General features: G+C 37.8%; 2 long non-coding RNA genes across 2 annotated transcripts; one reads left to right on the top strand and one right to left on the bottom strand.

The window, feature by feature from the left end:
* Positions 1-10,972: 10,972 nt before the first annotated feature.
* Positions 10,973-22,006, bottom strand: LOC148653107 (uncharacterized). The gene is made up of 3 exons (XR_015941599.1): positions 21,955-22,006; positions 14,184-14,400; positions 10,973-12,391 (listed from the first exon to the last, which is right to left on the bottom strand). It is a non-coding gene; the product is annotated as an uncharacterized LOC148653107 (long non-coding RNA).
* LOC148653106 (uncharacterized) lies at positions 15,434-22,601 on the top strand. Its single transcript, XR_015941596.1, has 3 exons — positions 15,434-15,525; positions 21,667-21,718; positions 21,974-22,601. It is a non-coding gene; the product is annotated as an uncharacterized LOC148653106 (long non-coding RNA).
* Positions 22,602-25,545: the final 2,944 nt, after the last annotated feature.

Here is a 25,545-nt window from a genome sequence, read left to right as displayed (position 1 = left end):
AGATATAAGCAGCCCCGTTCCACCAGTAATTTCTTCTGCTTGTCCTACTGGTGTTCTTTTGTGCTGTGTATGTTGCCCCCAGACTTATTTTTTGTGCACAGTTGTGTTTTTGTCTGAGTCACAGCACGAAAGAGCTAACACATGCAAGAATAACAAATAAAGAGCAAGGGAACACAATAAGAAAACTGAAGAAAGCATTGAAAATGTGCTCATTTCCCCCAAAACTCCAGCGCAACACTAATGAAAATCAAAGTGTGGCTGATTGACTGAATATCCACTGTCAAAAAGGCTGATGCATGATCCTAACTTTCTTTTCAACACGAATCCGTGAAACACTCCCCTAGCAGGAAGTATTTTACTTTTCTCGGGACAGATGATCAATTGCTTTCACAATCTTGAAAATGTCTTCACCCATTTTCTTTAAAGTGTGCTGTATATAGACAATGCAAATCCCCAACTGAAAATCAAAAGAAGAAGCTTCAGCATCAGGAGTCAAAAGCAAATTAAAACTACAGGTGTTCTAAAATGAAAAATAACATCATATCAAATTATCTCAGTAGAGATCTTTGTTCGTGTAATTTTCAAATTAATTAAATTCTGTTTTCCCTTCATTTTTGTGTTTCTGTTTCTTGGTGTCATTAGAAGGTTTTGTAAACACTGTCTGCTTGTGAGCTCTTACTGTTGTTTGATTTTGAAGTGCAAAGCGAATGGTCTAAAATGTCTGCCTAGTGGCATTAGAACCATACATTACCTGTTGCATAAGTGTACTCCTCACTCTTGGGATGATTATGTGTGCTTTATTGTGATTTCTGAAGAGTGATTTCCTTTGATGTTTATGAGGAAAGGTGAGACCAGCATTAGGTAGCTAGCCTGGAGCCTGACATTAAATCTGTACATGAAGCTGTGACTCAGGCAGAACAATGACTCTTTACATACGTTATTACAACCCATCAGTCACTTGTTTACATTATCTCTGAGCAGATGAAATAGGTTTTGTCAGGATCCTTTGTTGGAAATGGAGAAACAATGACCACAACAAAGTTTAGGATCAAGTTTTTGCGCTGTATTTTTCCACGGAATGAGATGAAACAGGGAGCAGTCCCGGCTATAGAACATACTGGCGATCCCTAAAGTTATTGTCTCAGACTGTGTCACATTTCATTAAACCAGTGGAGACTCTGCCTGTGAACATGACAGAGAGACTTCAAATACTGCATTAAGTCAAAGGATTATGTGATACCTGAAGGGCTATAATTACACCAGAGGTGCTAATAGCATTTATCCACCCAGAAATAAGGAACGCCATTGTCGCTGGAATAATGAAGTAGTGTTGTCTCCTTTTGTGTGGCTTTTGTCACTGCAGTTGAACTCAAATAAAAGAACCTCCAAATAACAGGTGCAGAGTTTGTGTTAGCAGCCACATTCACCTATCGCCTAACACGGGCCTGGGTTTTTCTGTTTGTCGGCGAAGTAAAGGCCCCTCTCTTTTATGACCCGTTTATTATTCTTTTATGTTTTGCCCTGTTGATAAAACCTGACTCAATGATTGTTTTCATTCTGAGGCACAGAGGCAAGTCTCCCATTTAAAGTGGTGGTAACAGTTTACACCCTTCTGTCACAGTAAGGGGAGAATGAATAGAATCTGTCCTTAGTCTATTTGTGGTCTGAAAAAAAAAGTATAAACACGGAATTCCTAAGCTTACCACGAGATGGAAGGTCATTAACAGGCCACTTGAACAGACTGGAATTACAGTCAAATGAGACACTGAAACATCCTAAATAGTCTAATGCAGCAGCTAAAAGCTTCTTGAATTCCAGAACTTTTCAAGCAAACAGCATATCATAAGTAGAGTGGATTGGCAAAGCCTTCCTTTAACGTAGAGAACTGAGCGTCTCACGTTTGGAAACTCGGAAGTGTTTTAGTTCCAAATTAGCTCATTTCTAAGATGATTTTAAACCTAACATAAAAATAAACAAAAAATAATTTACAGTTTGCAAGGTTTTAAAAAAGATTCATGCTCACTTTTACAGCCATTACAGCTATTAATCGCTGTACATGACACTCAACAGCTATAATAATGGTATTACAAACTGGTTGTTGACCAGTTTTTGTTTTTCTAAGACTAAATATAAATGCCTTTATTCTTCTCTATTATAATCCCTTTGTAGAAAGACTGTAGGTAAAGTCACTGCTAATTGAAATTCTAGGCATGTTCTATAAATGTGTACAGTACATACTGTACGCTCACATCAATTACAATCAGTGGGCTTGCAGAAACAAACCAAAAAAGTTCTTTTTTTACTTAAATGTCTTTTAAAATGAAAATTTGTTCAGCAATGATGTTATGAGAAATGATTTAATGAAATTTTTCACTTGATAGTCTTGCAACACATAACTTGTGGTGTCACAAAAACCTTATTTGGTGATTGGTATAGGCATCACTTAAAATGTTAAATTGAATAATCTTGGAAAACGTACCTTTAATATTGATAGATCAGTATATCATCATGAACATTTAAAATTGTTATTTCAAAGACTTATTTCTTCACATAAGAGATGTAGCTGTAGCAATATAACAAAGGATAAACATATGCAAATTGGCTTTGAGCAAAATTTCATTTAATCTTCCTAGATCAAATTAATTTTTACATAAGTGGCCTTTGTGAACTCCAGTCTTAATAATTTAGAAAATTGAGTACATTTGAGCACTATGTTACAAAAAAGATACAGCTGCTATAGAATCAGTCCAGAAAAGAGAGAAATTGATATATTTGCAGAATAGAAGGAATGTCCTACACTGACATTAAAATAAGTGAATGGTTTCTCTATACAGAAAATCCTGAACCCACACTAAAACACGAACCAGAAGACAACTGGAAATTATAGGGAAAAAAATTTAAGCACTAAAGAACATTAAGTTCTTATTTACCCAAAGGGGTGTTGTAGCATGGAACAAGATTTCCAGCCAAGATGTTGAAGCCAGTTCTATGGGCGTCTTTCCAGAAACTGCTGGATGAGAACCTTGGATCAATGAAATACTACCAACAAAGTCAGTTTCTCATGTTAGCTACCTTTCTTTCTTACTTTATCAGGTGAAACTGTCCTTCCTAACCAGAGAACAGCTTTGCAGTTCTGGGCTGTGACCTTAATCTCCAAAAAGCTGTGTTTGCAGAATTTTCAGTAAACTCTATTTTCTAACTGACTGATTTAAACTTTTTTTTTCCTTCAATATTGTCATTAAAACAATGACTTTGTCTTAATTTTGTCTTTCTTCAGGTCTTTCTTAAGTTAAGTTCTTAAGTTAAGTTTTTCTTAAGTTTGTCTGTCTTCAGGTCAAAAAAAGGTTAATTGAAATTCTGTTCAGTTTAGATGACTATTGTTCCTCTGTAGTCCAGACAAATAAAGCCATAGTCTTTCCTTGGCAGAATCTGAAGGAATATTTTAAATGCTAACATAGACTTCTGATTATTGTGTTATTAAAATAACTAGCAGCAGCTGTTACTGAATTTAGTTTACTTCGTTATATTGCAAGATCCAACCCTGAATATATACATAAAAATGGATGGTGTTTTAACTCGTTTTTTCACCTTGGCACACATAGGAAAAAAAACCACAAATGATACAGGAAGTATTATATACACTGGGTTCATCAGTTTAGCGCTACATTTTCAGCCTTTCCTACGCAGGTAGGGGAACACGTCTGATTTTACGCTTTTGGCCTGTCCTTGATATGTTTAGAGTTTCTCTTGGCAATGAGACTTTGTTTTTTTCCACGTTTGTCTTCATCGAATTACAATGGCTGAATTTATTAGTAAACCGAACAAAACGAGACCTGAAAAACGTATTGCACGTATCCAGGTTACAAAGCAGTGGAGCGGCGTGTCTGTTCTTTTATGAAATGGAATCAGGTGATACTATGAAATATTCCCTGCCAGATCTGTACTCGCATAATTAATAAGCTGGGCTTCATTTAGCTCCAGTTGTCTGGTACGCTGTGTCACCACAAGCCCCCATTATTGAGCTAAATGGGAAGAAGGTAGTTAGACAGACATAAGCATAGTCACAGAAATCACTCAAAAGTAACAGGACAAAGTTTAACAGCGCGTTTGTTTCCAAACGGGAACAAACGAAGATTTCAATTTTTCATCAAGAATTCGGTCAGAGGCCTGTCACAGAGGAAACTAAAAATCTATTTCAATAAAATGAATATAATTGTCAAATATAATTTAGTCTTCTCCCTGTCTGTGATACAAAACAATACACTAAAATTTAAACATTTTTGGTGAGGCAACCAGCTTCAAACAAGACTCTGTGCTCCTCCCACAGTATCAAAAATAGAAGTTTGGCTGATTCCCTGATGTGAAGTTCTCCATATTTAAAGAATGACCATGTCACTTCTGGTTTTATTGTATAATCTTTTGCAACGTATGAAGTATATATGTATGGCTGTGTGTTGTAATTGAGATTATCCATTGTTTCACAAACAATGTTTCTTGTAAAATACTTGATGAATTGAATATGGCTTGAAATCTTTTGTTGTTTTATGAGTAAACCACAAGATATTATATTGGGGGTTAAAGTAATAGGCCATGCCCATTACAGCCATACAAAACAGGAATCCTTTGTGTCCAAAGGCTTCAGTTTTAATCAAGGTGCTCTACCTGTTCTTATAGCAAAAGAAGAATGGCTTGTCTAAAAGGAGAGAAAATGTTCCTATTAAAGATTTCTATTATTAGAAAATAAACAGCAGTAGGAAGGCTCCTAAGACATACAGTACTAAAGTGTTGAATATGAGCAGAAACACTTAACTTAGTACAATGTTCCAGGGATCACCCAATGTGCTTGTAAGGCACACTCAATGGTCTGATTACAAACAGACTGGAGATCGGGAGCTGGGATATAAGTGAAATATGAGATTATAGTTGTCCTTCACAGTGTAAATTACTTTTTATTATAGAGGCATGTAATTAGTGTTTTCACCCAGTACGCTTCTCTAGTCAGACTATATAGTGTAGTAGTTGAGACAAAGGGAGGTACTCTGAAAATGAATAATAAGAAGGACTTCACCTGATAATTAGGAAAGTGTTTATTTTTACAAGCCCTCATCTTTTAATGACTGACTGTGAAAGACCATGAAACCCTAAAGAAATATTTGGTGTAAATGAAAGAAAGACAAATGGCATTTTGAAAGTGAATAAAGTGATTTTATTTAGCATCTATGGATCTGATACATTAATAATGTAATTGTATTATCAAAGGCTTGTTCTTCTTTATGGTAAGCCTATTTGGAAATTTCTAAATAAATTAATGTAAAGCTAGCATACACTGTAGGTGGAGAGCAATAAATACAATAAGAAAATAAGACTGCCTTTGAAGAATTATCAATACCAATACTATGTGTTTATTTTTTGTAAATCCCATGTATTTCTGGTGAAGAGTTTCTCCTGAGCTGAATTAGTTACATATACATTATATGTGGTTTATTTTGTAAAAAACATTTTTTACTAAAATTTCCCTGAACCAGGGGAGTACATAAAAATAAACTATGACATATTCAATGATATTTGCTATTTATTCAAAATACTGCTCTCAGTAGCATAATAATATGTTTTCTGTAATGACATAGATAATTATCTTTTAAATAAGAAATGGTCTCAACTTGTTGGTTGAAATGAGGTGTTATCATAGTTTTGAGACTACTTTTTGGCTACTTATTTTGGTGAGTGCTACATGATAACCCTTACTAAAGCAAAGTTTGCATACATTCCTGAGTGGCTTTTAAAATAGTGACATCTTCATTGTACACAATCAGCGAGAATACCTGGTCAAATGTCAAGCTCTTCTTAAGGAAAGTTTTGTAAATACCATGTGATAATGACTTTAAATACTTTCGAGACAGACAACAGTTTCACAACAAGGTCACTTTTCTCAAGACACAAGAAGCTTTCTTGAAAAGCCTGCAGGCTCATATTGTCACTAAAGAGTAATTTTTCTTACAGCCCAGCGGCCATGACGACTGTGCTTGACAGTGCTGCTGCTGCATTAAATTACCAACAGGCTGTGCTGCTGAAAATCTTTCTGTTGGATATATAATCTACACATAAATCATGTTGCAACTTGAGGCATATTTGAGAGCTTGTGTTTGTAGCTGATTTGCTTTCTGTTTGGTCAGGTGGAATATGAGGTTATGACAGTGTAGCCATCAATCAAGGTTCTCCTGTCTTTATAAGCAAGCTAATAAGCTGTAAGTAAACTCAAGTTTCAATTAATCTAGTATGACATCTAACAATCTGGCATGTTTTGTAAGAAACGCAAACATACAAAGTGCCAGTGGCCACAATATAATGGAAGACATATGTGCAGAGGATAAAAAGCTGATTATGATTATGACTTTCCGCAAATCACCATGACCAATTCTTTGATACGCAATGAAATAATGAATAAATGTTAGAAATCTAGGTGAGTCAAGCTACTGTGTAATGAGCTGTAACAAGACTGTTTGACTTGCAAGTCCATTTCAAATAAGACAGAATAAATCACACTCCAAACCAAGATCCCTGTTTAATGAGGGATCACGCTGTTGGTTTACCTGCATTAATACACTTGTCTACATTCTGGCTGATCCTAAAGGTTAACATTGTTTTCCCCCATTCGTTCTGATGGGTTGTCAGCATGGAAATTATATGACTAATCAGCAATGAGTCTGGTAGGCCACAGAGCCTTGAGAAGCCACTAATATGTTCCTGAGAGCAAAAGTGTTGTTTTACACACTTGTTGTTTGGCAGTTTATGGTGCCAATAACAGACAAGGGTGGGTAGGTATGGCCACAAAACGGATTGGGATGTGGTATAAAGAGTAACCAAAATTACTGAAGCACTTAGCTGAAACCACAAACGAGCTCAGGACCTGCGTGTTGCTGTCAGAACAGATGGGGGGAAAGCGATGTACAGTATGAGGTGGGGGGGAATAGAATCAGAAACAAGCTGCAGTGTGTGACTTGGCCCCCTCCTTGTGCAGCAATATAGGGATTTCATTAGGGATGTACCTCACACATACAATACCCGTACTGGAAAACCAGTGGGAATGTAACTTCACTAACACCCCAGACCTTATGAAATAAAAAGGCAAGTTGTTTTTTTCCTGAGTAAACATACTCTGTTTCGCTGGAATGTGTGAGCTATACCATTGATCCACTCTACTGAAACATAATTAGGAAAATAGCCTCAGTGGTATTAGTCACCTTGGCCTATTTCTGGAGTGTGTGCTGGTGCATTCCTTACTATGCACTCCTTACCGTGTCACCAGGAAAATCTCATAATTGCAGAAAATGAATTTATTACAAGCTCACAGCACACAAAAGCTACATGAACATAAAAATATACATGCAAAATGTGCTCTTTTTGCACTCATTTCCTTTTTCACTTGTCTCAAAACTGGGACAGGTTAATTGACTGTGTTATCGTAAAGCCAAGGTGCATTAAAAACATTACCCTGCTACTGAGTCGAGCAGCTAAAAATTCCACTTTGTTCGACTTCAGCGAGTTTCACTATGAACGTGATTATAGTGATGCCAAACCAAACTATACAGTACTTGTCGGTTTTCTCTCCCACAATGCCCAAGGTGTTCAGCCAAGGTGATGGCAAGAACTGCAACACGACCTTGTGGAGAATCAAACCAGCAATCTTCACCTGTGACACACCATGTGTAGTTTCAGAAAGATGAATACAGTGGATCCATTTTACAAAGCACATAAAACACATTTGACATGTCTGAGTAAATACCTCTGTCAGACTGAGCAGACAAAAAGGTCATTGTTCCCCTTTTAAATCGCATTACTGTAATTACTTAACACACTGACCAGCAGTAGACAAGATGGGACAGTACAGATTTTCTCAGCAATGTTGTGATTTCTGGCACCACCATGAAGCTACGCCTTGATTCCACAAAACCTGATACTGCAGTCCCCCCAAACCAGTTCTGAATAAGCATTTTGTTTCACCTGACTGATTTTCATATGCTTTTCTCTAGTGCAGCCCTACCTCATGGCAGCTATAAGATTAAAGAAAAAACTTTCTCATTTAATGACATGGATGGGATCACAAAATCCAGTTTCCAATAAAGGCTATACCAGTCATGGGCCAAGTCTCTCAACTGTCTAGAATTCTTGCAGATGTTAGAGAGGATCACCATGCATCACCATGTCCACTTAGAAGCTTATCCCCATCTTCCCAAGAAATGTGATCTCCCCCACAACAGCAAGAGCCAATCTCTGGAATATGGATCCTTAATCCTTGTGGCTTCTGTCTCATCACCCCTCTAATCACAAAGAGGGGATGATAAGGCAGAGGAAGGGGGTTTGTGACGGAGCAGTGGTTTGTGAGGGAGCAGTGCAACAAGGAGGTTATGGGTTCGAATTTCAGTAGGGGGCACAACTGTTATACCTCGACTGTGGTCATCGGTAAGATTCCTTGCTGTACAAATGGGTACAAATGTGGGTAAAAGTGTCAGTCCAATAAATTCATGTTTTGTTTTAAATGCAGGTGTGGGATGAGAACAGCAGCAGCCTCTCTTTAACTGGTCGCGTGGCTGCTTTCTAACCTCTTGGCCAAGAGTGTTTTCTTTGTGCCTGTAATTTTAGGAACATCTCACAGCTTGTTTTCAGATCGTGCTGTGTATGGAGTCTTGAACCAGCCAAATCCCTCGCAACCCTTTCAACTCTTCAAAATAAATATGTAAATATGAGACACAGCAGCAGCACAGCAGAGGAGGTGGAGGCAGCTGGAATCCAGCTTCTCAGCGGTTTCCTCTGACACTCATCCCACAAAACAACTATGGAAAATCATCCTGTTTATACGAATACGATCTGTGTAAGATGTCTTTGTACCTCCCGAAAGCCTGCTATCAAAATATTTGGGTAAACATTTCTTCCCTGTCAAAAAATAAAAATCCCTAGTATAATAAAAAGAACTATTACTCTATATCCAAAGAGAAAATGCATTTGCAATCAGAATTTCCTGATATATTTAAATACATTTTTTCCACGCTAAAAATGGAAAATTAAATAAAATACAAGTCAAAGACTGATAGGGCAGACTTTCACATTTCAAAAAGAAAATGAGTAAATGTCTAAGAAAAGTTTAACTTTTTATAATTTTGAAATGGTTTATTTATATAGTTTGCTAAAAAAATATTATTTGTTAAATAACTTAATGAATCAGTAGTCTTTCAGGTGCGGTCAAAAATAGTACTCTACTACATAGCACTGCAAGATATGTAATATTTTTCTTTTTAAAGTTATATAAAAGTGGTTTTAAGCAAGTTAGAAAATTTTGTCAATGATTGCAATGCTGTGCTATAGACATTTTTATTTTAAGATTATGCTAGTGAGAGGACTGAAGTTGCCTGAACTATTGAAAATCAAAATAGCAACTGAGTTCATGACCAATTACATTATCTTTTTGCAATTTGAGTCAATTTATATTAAAACTTTCTTTAAGTTTCCAATTAGATTGGACATTAGACTAACAGAAAAGGGATTTCAATGTTTGTGATGATGTACAGTATGTGTGATATGTTTAGGATCCTTAGGGAAGAAAAATACAATGTAAATGTAAGCAAATATTATCTAAAAAAACAGAAAACCAGGTGACGTTTGCTGGTGAACTCCCTCCACTCACAATTTGTGAAGGGAGAGAACAGAAATGCTCAATGTCAACTGAAGGACTCTTACCAATGTTGTCACACACAGATCTGATGCTCAAATGAACCGGGTCTCCACACTATGCCTTCTGTCATCCTGAGTTTTACTTGTACTATGATGGATTAATTAAAAAAAATAAAAAAGTGTGGTCTCTAGTGCAGAAATGAGACTAAAATATATCTGACCCTTTGTTCTTGTGCCCAGATGGAAAACCGCCAAGGCGAAATACTCACAGTGGTCAGAGAAGGACGCAGAGGCCTATTCCTAGCAGAGTAAGTTCTTTAAATATCAGCAGACACTGAGATTACTATATCTAACTGATAACAGAGCATTAAAATAAATGTATCAATTACAACTGCAACGAATTTGCTGAAATATCATGAAAACGACAAGCGTTTTTTGTAGTAGAGACATTGATATTTTATTGAGCAGAAAGAACCTGCATAAATTCATTATACTGATTTAACTTTTATCATCAGCACGGTTGTCTTCTTGTACTGTGTGTGACCGCTGTTGGAAGCAATACTAGCTGTGATTATATGCTTAGCGCCAGATTGCAGATGCTCTCTGCTGTCGTGTTCCTCTCAAAGAGCCTGGGGAGGCATGTGCCTGCTCACTGAGCTCTGGGCCCTGGCTGTGACACACCATCCCAGCTCATTCTACAAATCTTCAATGGGGCTCTATGCTGGTGAGTAGGACACCTGTGGCATCACTGTCACATTTTCAACCTGCAAATAAGAATTTGTCGGATGAGGACATACGTTGTCCTGCTGGAATGTTGTCACATCAGGAAGAGCCTTGATCAATGTATCGCAAAGCAGTCGAGTAATCATCAATCACTATAAGTGGAGTTCTGTAGCAAAATATATTCTTTTGTCCAAAACACTTGGAACTCCCCATTGAATAGTCTGTTTACATTAGTGAATCTATCTGCATGTGTGTCATCACGATAGTCTACACAAAACCTTGATTCATCACTTACAACAGACTTGAATCCACCACCGCCAAGACCACCTGAGTTGCCCCTCCAACATACTGTTGACACGAAGGTGTTGTTCTTTTGATAAACGGGGCATATTAGTTCCAGTAATTTTTCTTGATTTTCACTAGGCTTGACATTTATCAGGCTAAATTACCTCATCTCCTGTGCCCAATCAACTCTGTGCTTGTGCAAAAGTCAACATCCCTAGAGTGTATCCTTGTCTGTCATGGATGATCAATGGATCAAAATAATCAAAACATTTAATCAGTTTCCAAAATCCATATACTTTATTTCTCTAAAAACACAAATGCATAAATACAGTGATATGTTTCTTATGATGCTCTAGTAAAATTTAAGCCCTCACCTTGGCCCCCTTAACATTTTGAAATTGGGTTATCATTTGGGCTTTCTTTTAAATCACTTCTAATGACTTATTTAGAAGGAACCGAATTAGGGTGATGCATTTTCAATTTCATTGTGTCAAAGGAATTGTCTCATACTATGAAGGTTAAAAAATTCCCCAGGTTTGCAAACAAACCTTTCCAGACATTAAAATTGCAACAATTCAGCAGAACAGTTCGCTTCTGTATCAAGCTACCTGACTGCCCAGCAATTAATATGTGCAAACCATTACCATAACAATAAAAGGATAAAAATTGAAAGGCATTTATAAGTGAACTTCACATGATTCAGAATCGCTTGGCATTTACTCTGGCATTTAGACTTATATATTTATTTCCTTTATGTTCATTTTAATAGTAAAACATTTTGTTACTTAATGCAAATGTGGTTGTTACATATAAAAGACATGACATTTTAAAATGGGAAATAAATTGATATAGTCCATTTCAATTGTAACTAGGTTTGGAATCCAGTGCATACTCTATCCAAAATTGCTCTGTGCCCAGCACTGTATTTAATTACAGACAGTAGAGTGTTACATGATAACAGCAAGATACCTTTCAGTTTTCAGTATGAAGCTTTGAAAGTTGAATTCTCCCTCCAGCTGCTAGACTTTTGGAAAAAGGCCTGTATAATTGAACAAAAAGTTGATTTTTTTGGATGGCCTCCCATTTTTTTTTTTTTTGTAATGCAACTGTTCTGGTTCACAATGACTTCAGACCAGACACCACATAATGATATAGATCTCACACCCATTGTAACACACATTTAAACAAGACAAACCTGAAATCTAATTCTACCTCAAGGTACAGTTACACAAGTGTATCAGCCACATATATTTTTAACCTGTAATGCACTGTGTCATAAGGAATGTTAAATGCATTATCTGAAAAGATCTCTGGGGGCTTTTGGAGTGGCTCAACTGGTAAAGGCGTTCTTCTGAGCACGGTTTGGGCTCTCTAATCCAGGTGTCGTGGGTTTGAGCCTGGGACATGGCACCAGCCAGCTGTGAAGTGCCCATCCCAAGCTGCAGTGCAGGACTGGCTGGGCTCCATCAGGAGTAGGGGTAGGGTGGGGTTTATCGCCGGGGCTGTCCCAGCTCTCAGAGACAGAGCGGCACCTCCAGGAGCCTCCCAGGCATGCAGCAGAGCGAGATGTGCCCCGCCCCCTGCTGGCACTGAACCTGCAGTACAGGGCTGTGCAGCCTGCCACACATTAGGAGACTGGTGGCTTGAAGGTGGGCGGGTCAGAGGAGTCTGACTGAGCTTCCTCCTTGCCTCCCGTGTGCGTTTATGGGGTTTGCACCTGAGAGCCGAGACACGAAAAACACATCACTGGCTAAGTCAGCTAGGCGGTTGTTGCAAAAATAATTGACATTCCATTTTTTTTTTAAAGTAATCTAGGAAACAGAAAGAAACTCGACATGCATTTAAATATATTTCATGTAGTATGTTTTCTAACATTCAGATGGCATGAAATCTATATCTGTGCATTACTTTTTACGCTCTGGCTCAAATTATTGAGCAACCTAGCCCCTGAAGCCTTGAGAATTGTAGAACAGACAAGATATCCTTATAAACCTGAAAGGCAGACAGAGACTGATGTCTGGTGTGAAATTAGTACCTGAGGGGAATAAAGAAAATGTCTTATTAAAAACATTTCACCAGGGTAAATGGTAGCGGTTGTTTATTTTTAGCCATCAGTATAAAAGTGATTGAAAATGTGGAACGATTTGATCAGCTGTCTAATTCAAAAGTTGCTGTTTGGGTCAGAGCCCAGTGTCTTAATGTAAGTCAGAAATGTATTGTACAGTATGTGTGGCATTTGTTTTCACTAACTTATGGCTATGCTCATTGCAAGCAACCTTGTGCTAATCATTTGATTGAAACAGCACATCTGGATCTCAGGAGGTGTCTATTTATACATGACACAGACAGCAGAGTCTTTTGCTGGTGACATTCAGGCTCTTGTTTTAACTTGTTTAAACGTTGTGTTGTAAAAGCCATTCACAAGAGCAGAACGTACAGCGTTTTCTCACAAAGTGTTCTAAAAACATCATAGTATGCGGGTTGTACTATGTGTAATGCATAATCCATTCATAAGTTTTTTCTCCAATTAAAGATATTTTAAAATAAAAGTCTGGGAAGGTTCTTTTGGAATACAGTAGAAGAGCAGTTAGAAGTACTGTCAGGCAGATATTCAAAAACTTTCAGCTGCAATTTAGAAATAATCCCCACATATGTCTGTATTCTTACACTTGCTATGGTTGACATCACTCAAAACCTTTTGGCACTGTTTAACCTTTAGACACACTAGGGTGTTTTGGCAGCAGTGCCTTCTAGTTTTGTGCCAGTTGGCTTCTTGCATTATTGTGTTTATTAATAAATGTTAGTGTTCAACAGCTCTGAATTAGTTCTGTCAGTGCCTGCACACACAGTACAACACCAGACAACAGCTTTTTCACTGCAATTTTTGTGACCTTTCCTACTTCCTTTCCTCGAGCACAGTTGAAAAGCTGCAAGGAAAATTGCATTCAGCACTTATCACATGGCAACATAAACACAACTTTCTTACATATTTGTACAGTGTTGAAATTCTGTTGTCATAATAAGACTCCTTCTTCAATGAAAAAAGTGCAGTTTCTTGGACAGCTTACAAAAAACAAACTATATGTTCTACCATCAAGTGATTATATAGGTTATGTCACATTTAAATGGAGAAATAATTAATTAGTTCCATTATATAAAGCTGCCATTATTGGCCTGTCGTTAACAGGCATATAATTACTTGTATTTTCAAAATACTTTTTGTCCCAAAAGAACCGAAAGTGCTTTACATATAGGAGAAGACTCATTTCATCGTCTGCTGTTGTGCACCACCTACCTGGATAAGTTGGCAGCCATTATGCACCGATAGAGCCATTTCAGATGAAGTGGAGAAGGGAGAAATTTAACTAATTAAATTAGAGGAAATTTAGGGAGGCCAGAATGAGCAAAACCCAAAATGGAATTAAGTCAGGACACCAGGAACACAATCCATACTCTTATGAACAGTGCCAGCTCGGCCAAACAGTCAGGACCTTCGATTGATGTTTCACCCTTGTGACAGGACCTCCTAGTGTCCAGTTCCCTGTCACCAAAGCAGGGCATTGGTTTTAGTCCAGAGGCAAGATCACCACTTGCTGGTCCACTCCACCAACACCACTGGCAGCAGCAACTGGGCTTTTCTTGTCCTCCTAGTGCTCTTCAGGCTGCACCTTGACCAGGCTACAAGGTGATAGTGCAGCTAATGCAATCCAAAGTGAACTGTTGAGTCTTAAAAGAAATGCAATACACAAAAAGGGTTGATTATCCAATCTGTAGTTGGGTGCTCAGTTCACATATTTAATTTAGGCCATCTAAGGGTGGTCACTCTTTAAAATAATTCGTAGTCCAAAGAAATAAATATATTTTGTAAACCTTTACAATAATAAAAACTTCCTCAAGTTTATAATGCACACAGTCTTCTTATTTTCTCCTATTTACATGCGCTGACAAAACGTTTTAGCTTGATTAAGTTTACTGACAATGATATTGAATGTATGCATTATTTGACATCTCCATTGTTCCCAAAATTTACTGAAATCTTGTCTTGAAGAAAATACTTGCGATGTCTTGTTTTCCGTGTGAAGCTAAAAAACCCCGTTAAGAAAATTAAAAGAAGAACATGTTTGTGACACATTTAAGACACACACATTGTGTTTATAACGCAGTGGAAATTAATTCAGTTCAATATTATCCAGCACTTCATAGTAATCTCTAACATTTGAAATGTGTTTAATATTAATAAGTGAAATATGAACAATACAGGATAATCGATCTTTCAGTTTTGAACTCCACGTGGACCAAAAATGATAATTAAACTTATCTTTGTGCTTTGTGGTAATTAAAAGCAGAACCAATGTTCACATATAAATTACAATTACAGTGTATTTAGAATGTAAGCATAGAATTTATGCAACACAAACTTCTTTGATAGAACTACTTTTTTTTCTCAGAGAGCTGCCCCTTTTATTCAGTGTTCTGAATCAAAACGTTTTTGTCAGGCAAAGAATTAAGTCTTCTGCTGAATTAACTTATGTGGAATCATTTTTTTTTCTATTCTGTGAGCGTTGATATCGTTTTCATTCAGTTTACATTCGGCGGTATATAGCTTAATAGATTAGGAGATTCCTCAAAGCCTAGACATTTTAACCACAACATAATCTTTACGAGCTTTAGGGGATTTGCGAGCAATGGTTAAAAATGGTTAAATTTGCGTCATAGCGTGCGCCTGCTTTCACTATGACGTAAATTCACATGACTGTAGAGTGGATTTCCCCGCGACAGCAGGACGTCCTTTCGGCATAGAGGAATTGCGTTAATAGAGAGTACACCTGGGAGACAGCGATCGAATCCCAGGTACAAACGAGCTGAGCTCACCGCCAATGACCGTGCAAATAGGGTTGTCATTCACATGCGTTAAAATTAAAACCGCAGCGAATGCTCTATCAAAATGTATGTCTGATGGTGGCAATCCCGATGAAGAACGCACTTTTAATAAAAGGTTTACTGGTGTATACTAAGAGCCGAAGTGCTCTGAGTATTGAGAAGGCGTTATGTAATATTAGAAGTTATTTAAGGTCGATTACCGCTTTAACTTAGGTTGCTGGAAAAAATAAAAATTCGTTTTAAATAGCCAGTATGACTATTTTAGAGTAAAAAGCGTTGTGACTAGTACTGTATTCCCATGATACAGAATTCGTCATAACGCACGTACTTTGAAAACTACAGTCATCCGGTCCAATATTTATCAACGTAACAGATCATTAAAACGTATGACTCACACCAACCAGTAATAGTCATAGAGGACATTTTAACACTAAAGTCGTCTTCGTGTCTGTTAAGAAGACCGAGTCGGCACGTGCTTGCGAGAGGAATACGACAGGCGGTCCGGTACCAAGGCGAAGTTTTGAGATGAACGCTTACTAGGTTTGGAAATGCATCTCTGGACTCAAGATAGGAGGAAAAGGTCATATAACACATTTCCTGTTGCTAGGTAACACTGCCTTTTAACCAATTTTATCGTGCAACTGGAAGGGTTGTTATTATTATTTTTTTAAAGATAGGTTGTCATGCTTCCTTTGCAGTTACCATCCATCTCAAAGTCTGGTTTGGACGCATGCTTGTAACGCCAAGTGATCTCCGTATTGAAATCTCGCACTTGTTCAACAGTAGGGTGCACAATTTATACTGATGTTTTATGCTCCAATTTAATTTTTTAATAATGATTGGAAAATGCTAGCGTATCTGAATATAGTACTTTCTAATTAAAAATTGGCCTTTTTTTACCGTTTTACTGGCACGTGAAGTTTTCCGGTATTTTTGATTCTGAACTTTTCCACCGCTTGATAAACAAAAGGCTAATGCTATCACTTCTTTTTCAGAAAAATGGTATTGATACTATTTGCTGTAAGTGAGCTGTGGCCACTACATATTTCCAACTATATTTATATTCTGCTGTATTTCAGTGGCTCCACATTAAACACAGAATTGCATTTCTGCTTCTGCCTGTTATGATCTGTTAGACTTTATAAGATATTGATGAGATAATAAAATCATTTTGAGGCACTTTTCAGTATTTTGAGAAATATTTGTTATGTATATGTGTAGTTCTGCACACCAGCCTTAGAGGAAACAGCACAAAGTGTACTTTGTCTTCTCAAATTTTTACAGCTAGTTGTTTATTGTGCTTAACGTTGTTAGCTTGCCTAAACATTATAATCAAATATAGACAGAGCTACAATATTTAGAAAACACTTTTCACACCTCCTTATTAAGCAAGATGATCAAAATTATGACTCATCACTATACCATTGTTTTTGCTTGTTTTCTGCTGTTGTTTGAATAGTCATAGACAGCTGGTATTAATACAATAGGCTGAGCCTGGGGAATTAATGGTTGATTTATAATATGCTACAAAGGTATCTGTCATCTGGAACAGTTAAATGCAGTGATATATAACGCACGTATTTGGGGTGCTACAGTGTGCCGTCTTTGGGCACAAAGGCTTATGTTTAAGGTAATAGAAATTATTTTTAACAATAGTAAGGAAGTCTGCCAAAAAGATTGCTTTTTATTTTGCTTATGATCCTGACAGGATTTAAACTACACGAAGCTGGGATATATGTGCTCCTTCTCTCTTTGTTCCTATCAAAACAACACTAAAGCACTTATGCTCCAGGGAGATTTGTATAGAATCTGACGCTTGTATCAGCTCTGAAAAAAAACAACAAAATTACAGTCTGAGGTGATGCAAATGATATCCTTGGTGCATCTTCCCAATGCTCCTGTGAGGATCCTGACAGCTGATGCCTGGATTAAACAAAAAGACCAGTAACTTATGACTAATAGCTCAAAGCAATCATCTCTCATTATTTCAATTACATGGGTAAATGCATGCAATCATGTATCAAATCACTTCTCCCGTTTGAAGAGGTTCTTTTCAGCACAGGATTTCTGCCAGGGAAAAAAAAGTGCAAATATTTACATTGGTCTTTCATCAAACTGCACCTTTGTTTGCTAAAAAATAACCTCATGGCCACAGTTTGGAGCAGTGTTTTGGAAGGGGGGGGAGATGCGAAAAACAATAAAAGTGATTCTTTTGGCCAGTGATTAATCTGAAGATGAGACGGGTTCGCTACCTGAGTTTTCAGACTCCTGCTATCTCAGTTGTCAGAATGGTAATGGCAGCTCTTCCCCCAAATAACGGTACCTGCAAATCGAGCTCTACTGGCCAATTCAGGGCTCTTTAGGCACCTATGATTGATGACTCCATGACTAGGAGAAAATTGCCTGCAATGAATAATTCATCAAGCTATCTATTTGCTGTTAAAGTAGCTGACAGGAAAGTTCTGACACTGTCTGGGCACAATCCACTTAGAAATCACTTGCAAGTAAGGAAATATTAAAAATAGCTTAGTTGCAGCATAGTAGCACAGTATCAGGTTAGGGCTTTTTGCTGTCTGAGATTAAACATTGCAGAAAACATGATCATTTCTTCCTATCTTTTGTATTGCCAGCAGAAAATGTTCTGATCAGATAAAGAAGCAGTGCCATTTCTATTGACTCGCTTTGCAGCTGTACGATGTTCTAGTGCAACAGAGGCTACTAAATTTCATGTACATGAGCATATGTATATGCTGTCACAGACACTATCATTTGTATGCTGAAATACAAATTTAGAGATGGGTTTGCACTGTTTAGGATTTGCATGATAATAAAATCTTAATTGCCACTCTGGTTAAGTAACACAATTGTGGCATTTTATTATGAACCATGGCTTGTGTGTGTTTTTTTTTAAACATCCGAATGGGCTAAATGTTACTAAATACATCTAATTTAACTGCGCTGAATGAGGGAATAATAAGACGGAATACTCCACTGGCAAAAGCAATAGCACGAAAAACCTCCAGTGCACCAGGATTTGTAGGTATCTGGGGGCAGACATTTTCTGTAACCTTGCCTGTAGAGCAGAGCTTTTACAGAACTAGTCTGGAAGGAGCTTATTACAAACAGATGACACTTATCGGTGAACATCTCAGACATTGCCCTAGACCTTACCCCACTGCCCTTAGAATAATCCATATCCATGTAACCATCTGTATTTTCACTGTCTTTTACTGCAGACAGATAAAAATATTGATCTGTAGATTGTCAGGTTTTGTAAAATGTTTAATGTGTTTGATCAACAGGCATGACAGAAATATGGATCTGACAGAGTATTTTTCATTTCTTAAAATACATATTACTTGCTTTTTAAAGTTGACAACATTCCAAATGTTTTGATATCTGTCAGTGTCTTCCAAGACTTTTGTATCTTTATTTGTTAACCTGTCCCTGGTAATTTCGTTTATTTTTCCGAAATATTCTTTCATACATTCCAGACAGTTTTTCAGTAAATTAATTGAATTGTGTTAATGGAGCTATTCTTTAGTTTAGGCAAAATAATTAACAAAACAATAATTAAAAAATGATAGTAAAACAATTAACAAAACTGTCATGAATAAATGCTTTTCACAAGTGAATGTGAGAATGATTTGAAATTGAAGCTACTCTGCTGAACATCTATGGAGTGATCAGAATCCACCATTACTTTTGTTGGATAGACAAATTATATTTTACCTATTAAAAATACTAATCTACTACTAATAATTTAATAAAATAATGACGCTTATAGCTAGCCATGACAAAGTCAATATCTTCAAATGACTGTAGCGTGATACATACGTCTTTGTTTGAAACAAAAAAGAATGAAAGAGGTTCCACAGTTCTCAAAAGTAGCACAAGACAAAGTGAATCTATTTTCTATTGACTTTGTGACACAGCCAGGGTCTTTTGTAACTGAATTCTTCCTTCCAGTGTCGATGTCCTACAGACAGAATTTTTAGCCAGAACAAATTCAAGTGCAGCTCTCAGATCAGTCGAACCCAAGAGACAGGCACAAGGGTAGGCCTACCTCAATTGCTCTTCCCCTTGCATTAGCCTTTCCTGCTCAGGCTCCATCGACCTGTCAGAGACATCACTGTGATTGACTGCCCTGGCAGATGTGCTGCTATAACAGGTAACCTGATCATCCAGACCCATCTGTCTCTCAGCCCTCCTCAATTCACACTTTGAAAAATATTAGAGATTGGGAGGAGCTGTATTCTTTGTTAGGGGGGGAAATTATATATATATACTGTATATATTATATATAGTATCTTTGCAATTTGCAAAAGATTGCCAAGATAAATAGATACCGATAAAGGGAGATGCATTTTAATTTTGAAGGATGATCCATAGATTAGCGGCTTTATTATAGTTGTCAAGTGGGGTGTTTAAAAACAATATTTTTTCGCTTTAAGTACAATAGGAAGTCTTTCACATTCATTGTGCTTTCAGTATGCCATGCTATTTAATGAATGCATTTTTTTTTAAGGAAAAGCAATTAGAGAAGCGTGTGAATATATTAAAATTAGTATGAAGGCTTCTCAGACAGATGGACTGTTTAATTGTGTGCAGCAAGAGGAGGCTGTCGTGTTCTGGTGGGGAGGGAGCGTTTTTGTTTGTCCTGTTCAGTGCCCACAGCCTGGCAAATGTTGTGACATCATTGAGCTGAATTACCGATTCCACTTGTTCTGCAATGAGGAGCTCCAACAAGAACAGGCAGAGCGAGCCTCTCAGCACTCTGAAACGCTGTTAGCTAATTTACTACTGTCACTGTTTTTGATAATGACTTCCCACCAAAATATTTTGCCGAGATTGTGTACGAAGAGTTTTCCTTCTCTAAATCAACACCCCTAGTATGTTGCCTTGCAAAATCTATCAACAGCCTCCAGTCAAGGGAGCATTTCATCTCGTAGAGAGAGAAGTATATAACACTCTCCCAGCCTGGGTGTCACCAAGACCTTCTGCGGAATCATTCTCAGAAGAATGCACATTGGCAATAAATGTATGGTTCACAGTCACTGAGTTAAAAACAACACGCTGAGTGCAGGCAGGGATATAGAGGGGGAAAAAAATAAGTGAGAATCCAGCAAAACAAATGTCAGCTGACACCCAGGCGAGGGACTAGCTATATGTTCTTCAAGGCAATCGATTTTTCTTTCTCCAAAACATACTCAATCTGTTTCCCAAGCAATGTTACATAAAAAGCTGGAGATGTACAAACAGCTTTGCCTGTAGCAACAGTGCTGTTTTTCAGCTAGAGCAAGGTTAGCCTACAAGCTTGTTTCTCGTGCAGTTTTTTTTGCTGTTGCTTTTTCATTGTGGATATGTAGGAAATATGAAAAGATAATGACAATGCTGTTTGGGGTCTGTGCCTTGTATTTTCTTTTGGCATTTGGTTGATTTGAGAAATGATCCATGTGACAACTGTAACTGTAGCAATAAAATCAGATTTATATTTATCATTTATGCCAGGTATGTAGAATTTTAACACAACATCGATAACATTACAGAATCTGCTGTGTTTATCTGGTTACTTTATATGTCATCGGAAAATGTCTTAATATTTTCCAGTAACTATTAATATCCTGTGATTTTTTTTCTTCTGAAGTGCACATTATGCAAGATTTTAAAGATGGATTTCTGCATTTGTATGCACTATGCATCTTGCAAAACTGCATCATTACAAAAAGTGTTAATGAGATTGTTTTAGTGTGGTGGAGGGTAGTGCGAAGTTTGTACGGAGATGACAGCAGTTAAGACTATTGCATGAAGAACCAGCAGTGAAGCACCTTTGCACCTTGGCTGTTAGTGTTGATCGAAGCACATCTCTGATCCTGAAGATAGCAATTACACAGCAAAGAATAGCAGTGACTGTGGTTAAAATAGTGCCTTAAATGACAACACACATACTGTATATAACATACAGTATATAGGCTCTCCACTTCAGAAATGGCTTTTATTGCTATGAGGTTTATGTGTGCCCAATTTCATAGCACAACAAACTACATTGAAAGAGAATAAAGCTATTAAAAACTGAAGAGCCATAGAATTGTTTGCCCTTTGTTTTCATAGATACAGTACAGAGATGAATCACCGATGCCTGCTGTTCTTCACATTTAAAAAAGTAAGACACTTTTAAAGACTTTGACCATGCCATGCATAATGACAGTAGATATATCACAATGTTCCAGGAATAAAAGAATATTTAAAAGCTTTATCAGTCTATAGTACACACACACATAGTGCATATTCTTGCTAGAAAGGGCATATCTTATTTAATTAGCAGTAAACATAAGTGTTACTTGTTTAAAAATACCAATATGCTCCAAGTAAACTCTCACTAGGCAAAATGAAACTGACCTGCGTTTTGTGTTCACAGAGGCCGTGAAACGACTGACTGCTGTGAAAGTGTATATGATTCTTCCGTTACTGTCTAAGTAACCTGTTGTGTTGTGGGGTGTGTTTTTTTCACACCGGAGTGAATTAGTGATGGCAAGCACTCCATCTGCTGGTGCAGAGTGCACACAGCAGACAGCCAGGGTTAGAGCCCCAGGACAAGTCTGTATCCCAGCCTCAGCCACAGGATTCCATCTCCCTGCTTCACGGCTTCTGGGGCTGTTCACCCCTCCCAGCAGAAACCAGTTCGAGATTGACGTCTCCTTTTTTGTTCTTGTTCACTTATTAATGTGTGCCTGCATCTCCCACATGTGAACAGCAGTTTGCAAAAGCCAGGAGCTCATGTCACGCTTGCAGGCTAGTGCAGAGGAAGCCTTTAATGAGAGAGACGGAGCTTGTCATTATGTAATCTTCTGAAACCAGAATAATGGTTACATGTTTGCTTATGAATGTTTGCATGTTGGAGGTAACATATGCTGTTCGATGCCCTAGAATCTTACTGTAGAGCGAGATTCTGGCATTTAGTCTAGATATTTAATTATAAAAACAAAACTGCTTTGGGTTAAAAGGTTCTGTAGTTTAATAAATCACTTGTGGATAATGGAACTAAAGATGTCAGTCAGTTTGTGTTAAGTCAGGCAATTGCAGTAAAGGATATAATAGCCCCTTTAGCTAAGAAATACTTGGTAAGGTTCCAGAATCTGCAGAGGCTATGAATTCGCATTTAATAATACTTAAGACGTTAGTGTTTATTTTTTCTCCTCTGTCTGACATGATCTCGCATTTCCCAGTTGCTGCTCTTTTTTATGTTCGATGTAAAGTTTTTCAGCTGTGGCATTTTGTAGCACTGCAGCATCTGCGACTGTATGTTTTACCTGTGACTACGAATGGAAACATGCTCTGTGACCAGCACCTTCTCGGGACTGGGTCCACTGTTTATAGTCAACAGAGCTGAAGTGGAGGCCTATGGCTCCAGGTTTTTAAGTGGGAGCAAAGTGAATATAATGCATCATTAAGTGGACAAGTGCAACTGTCACAGAGCGCACCGCATACTTTCTGCAAACAGCTAGAAACTGGTTGCATTGCAGGAATCGCATGAGTTTTACGGCCAGTGCACACCCAGTTTAAGACTTAAGGATAGTTGGGACCGTTGATTCAGTTGAACAAACCTAGAAGCAGAACAACCTCCACAAATGAACCTTTCTTTTTATTTTACATCTTCTCCTGCACTGTTGCGCCCATATTTAAAAAAATGATAAATTTATGTTCCCATACTGTATGTTAGCATGACTTAGCATGACTTTTTTTCAGATAGATGTGCTGAAGAATGAGCATTAACTTAGAAATTTTAATTCTGTGAACTAAGACCAGTCACATCCTGGAGATAAGGAATTCAGCAGATCTGTCTGGGTGTTTTTGAGAGGTAGGTGGATGTAATGAAGTTTTTTTTCACAGGTCTCCTGAAAGAACCCCCTATGCTAGTTGACAGATTGCTACAGCCTGCAGAAGCAGCTAGAAACCTGTGCATTTAAAAAACTAACTTAGGGAACAGATACAGATTTTGAATTTCAAATTAGGGAAAAGATTTTGATAGCCGTTAGGTGTGCGTTGACTTTAAAATTTGGTCAACCTTTGAAGAAACTTCAAATGAAAAACACGTTTTTGTGTGCATGTATTTAGAATAACCTTTCTTTTCATATAGTTTAGAATATAGGAATGTCTTTCCTGAACCCTGTTCCATGCGATTGAACTCCTGTAGATTCAGTAAGACCATTGAACATGATGGAGTTTATTTTATGTACTGATTTAAATCCTGTCATTTAAAGGGGGCCATAAATCGAAACAATTCCAATGCAAGACATTTCTAATGGAGTTTTTGTTGTTGACTCGTTGAAAGGGGGCGGCAAGTGGGGCACTTTGCAGTGTAATCCACGCAGGACAACGAGGTTAATACTCTTCCTTTCATCCTTGGGGAGCACTGGGACATGTTGCTGAAGGACCTGTCAGGGCGAAGGTGTGGAGAGTTGTGTGGCCAATTAGGTCTCGTTGAGCTTTATAGCCAACCGCATAATAGGAGAGACGGTTTCTGGTGCTGCACACAGATTGTCAGCTTGTGCGCTTCAAAGAGGAGATAAATGTTGAGGGATTAACCGGTTTCAAAGTACTTCCCTTCCACACGTCGTCAAAAACAATTGAAATATCACTCACTGAATATTATGTGTGCAGAGCCGCAACATTTATAAGAAGCGACCACTGGGAAGGCTAATCAGGATGCTGAGGAGACTCCAGTTTAGGCTTTTTTTTCCCAAAGACACCAGGAGGAGTTCATGTGTACATACAAGAGTCCTCTTTACCCGCATGGCTTGAGGAATTCATCCAAGACGTCTGCTTTAGTGTGAAAAAGAAGACACTTAGGACTAAGTGTAAATAGTCATAATTTATTTACCGTGACATCTCTTAAACATGAGTGAGTGAATGTTTTAAATACCAGCTCTTAGCTCTCAGCCAAGGTCAATCACTTCCCTTTGGTCTCAGGCCTTTCCCAGCCTTGCATAACTGAGTAGTTGTGGTTTTGCAGACATGGATGCACATTAACAGTTAAATTCTTATTTCATATTTCGGCAACAATTATGACATTGCCGTGCATTTCCTAACTGACTGCTTAGCTGGAATAATTGCTATCCTTTACCTCCATAAACACTTGAAAATGTCAACCGCATTGCTGAAACCTAAGCAATTTTATAGATGATTTAGACAGCTGAAGAGCCACAGCAAGGGAAAGTTTTAGGAGTAAAAGGAAGAGAGAGAGAGGGAGAGAAACCAGCAGGTGTATGAGATGGGCAAAGGAAATTCAAATTCCGCACAGAGAGAAGTTCAAAGAGTCATCCCAGGGGCCTGAAATCCGTTCTCTTTAAGAAATAAAAATATTTCTGCTCTCGATTACTGGAGCCAAGCACACTTAGGACCATGTTTGTCTATGTATGTTTACAACAGCTGTCATAAGAGTCACAAGAAACAAGAAGAGTAATGTAAAGGTATCCCTCCCTTTTGCTGAATATTTAATGTGGGCTGCAAGAAAGAAAGCACAAACATTCTTCTTCTCCAGTGCTTGCCTTTCTTGCCCTCTTCAACTCTCTCAGGGGACGGATGGGTTTCTCTGCCGGTCACTACCAGTGCCCATTTACTGCTTGATCTGTGCTCTTTACTCTTGGCTTTCTTCCTGTCTCCTGAAACGAAATTTGCTTCATTTTAGCCACCTCAAAGCAGACTTGTGTGTATATATTTTCAAGGAAATTTGATTGTCGGTATGGATTTTTAAATCAGTTTTCAGATCAGGTTTAGAAATATGTAAACTGTTGTGTTATTTCATCAGGCAGCAGTGGAACACATACCTCAGATGCTGAACATCCAATACTATAAAGCGATCTTTGAATGAGACGACTAGGGTATAAGTAGATTAAAGTGGCCATAATGGGAAAACAAGTACCCATTTCAAGTGCAATTGGAAGAAATTTAAGACAAGGAAAGTTGCATTATAAATTTATTATCAAATTG

Source organism: Lepisosteus platostomus, chromosome 10, assembly GCF_059453375.1.
Source record: "Lepisosteus platostomus isolate fLepPlt1 chromosome 10, fLepPlt1.hap1, whole genome shotgun sequence".
Lineage (NCBI taxonomy): Eukaryota > Metazoa > Chordata > Actinopteri > Semionotiformes > Lepisosteidae > Lepisosteus > Lepisosteus platostomus.
This window is presented reverse-complemented; position numbering and strand designations above follow the sequence as displayed.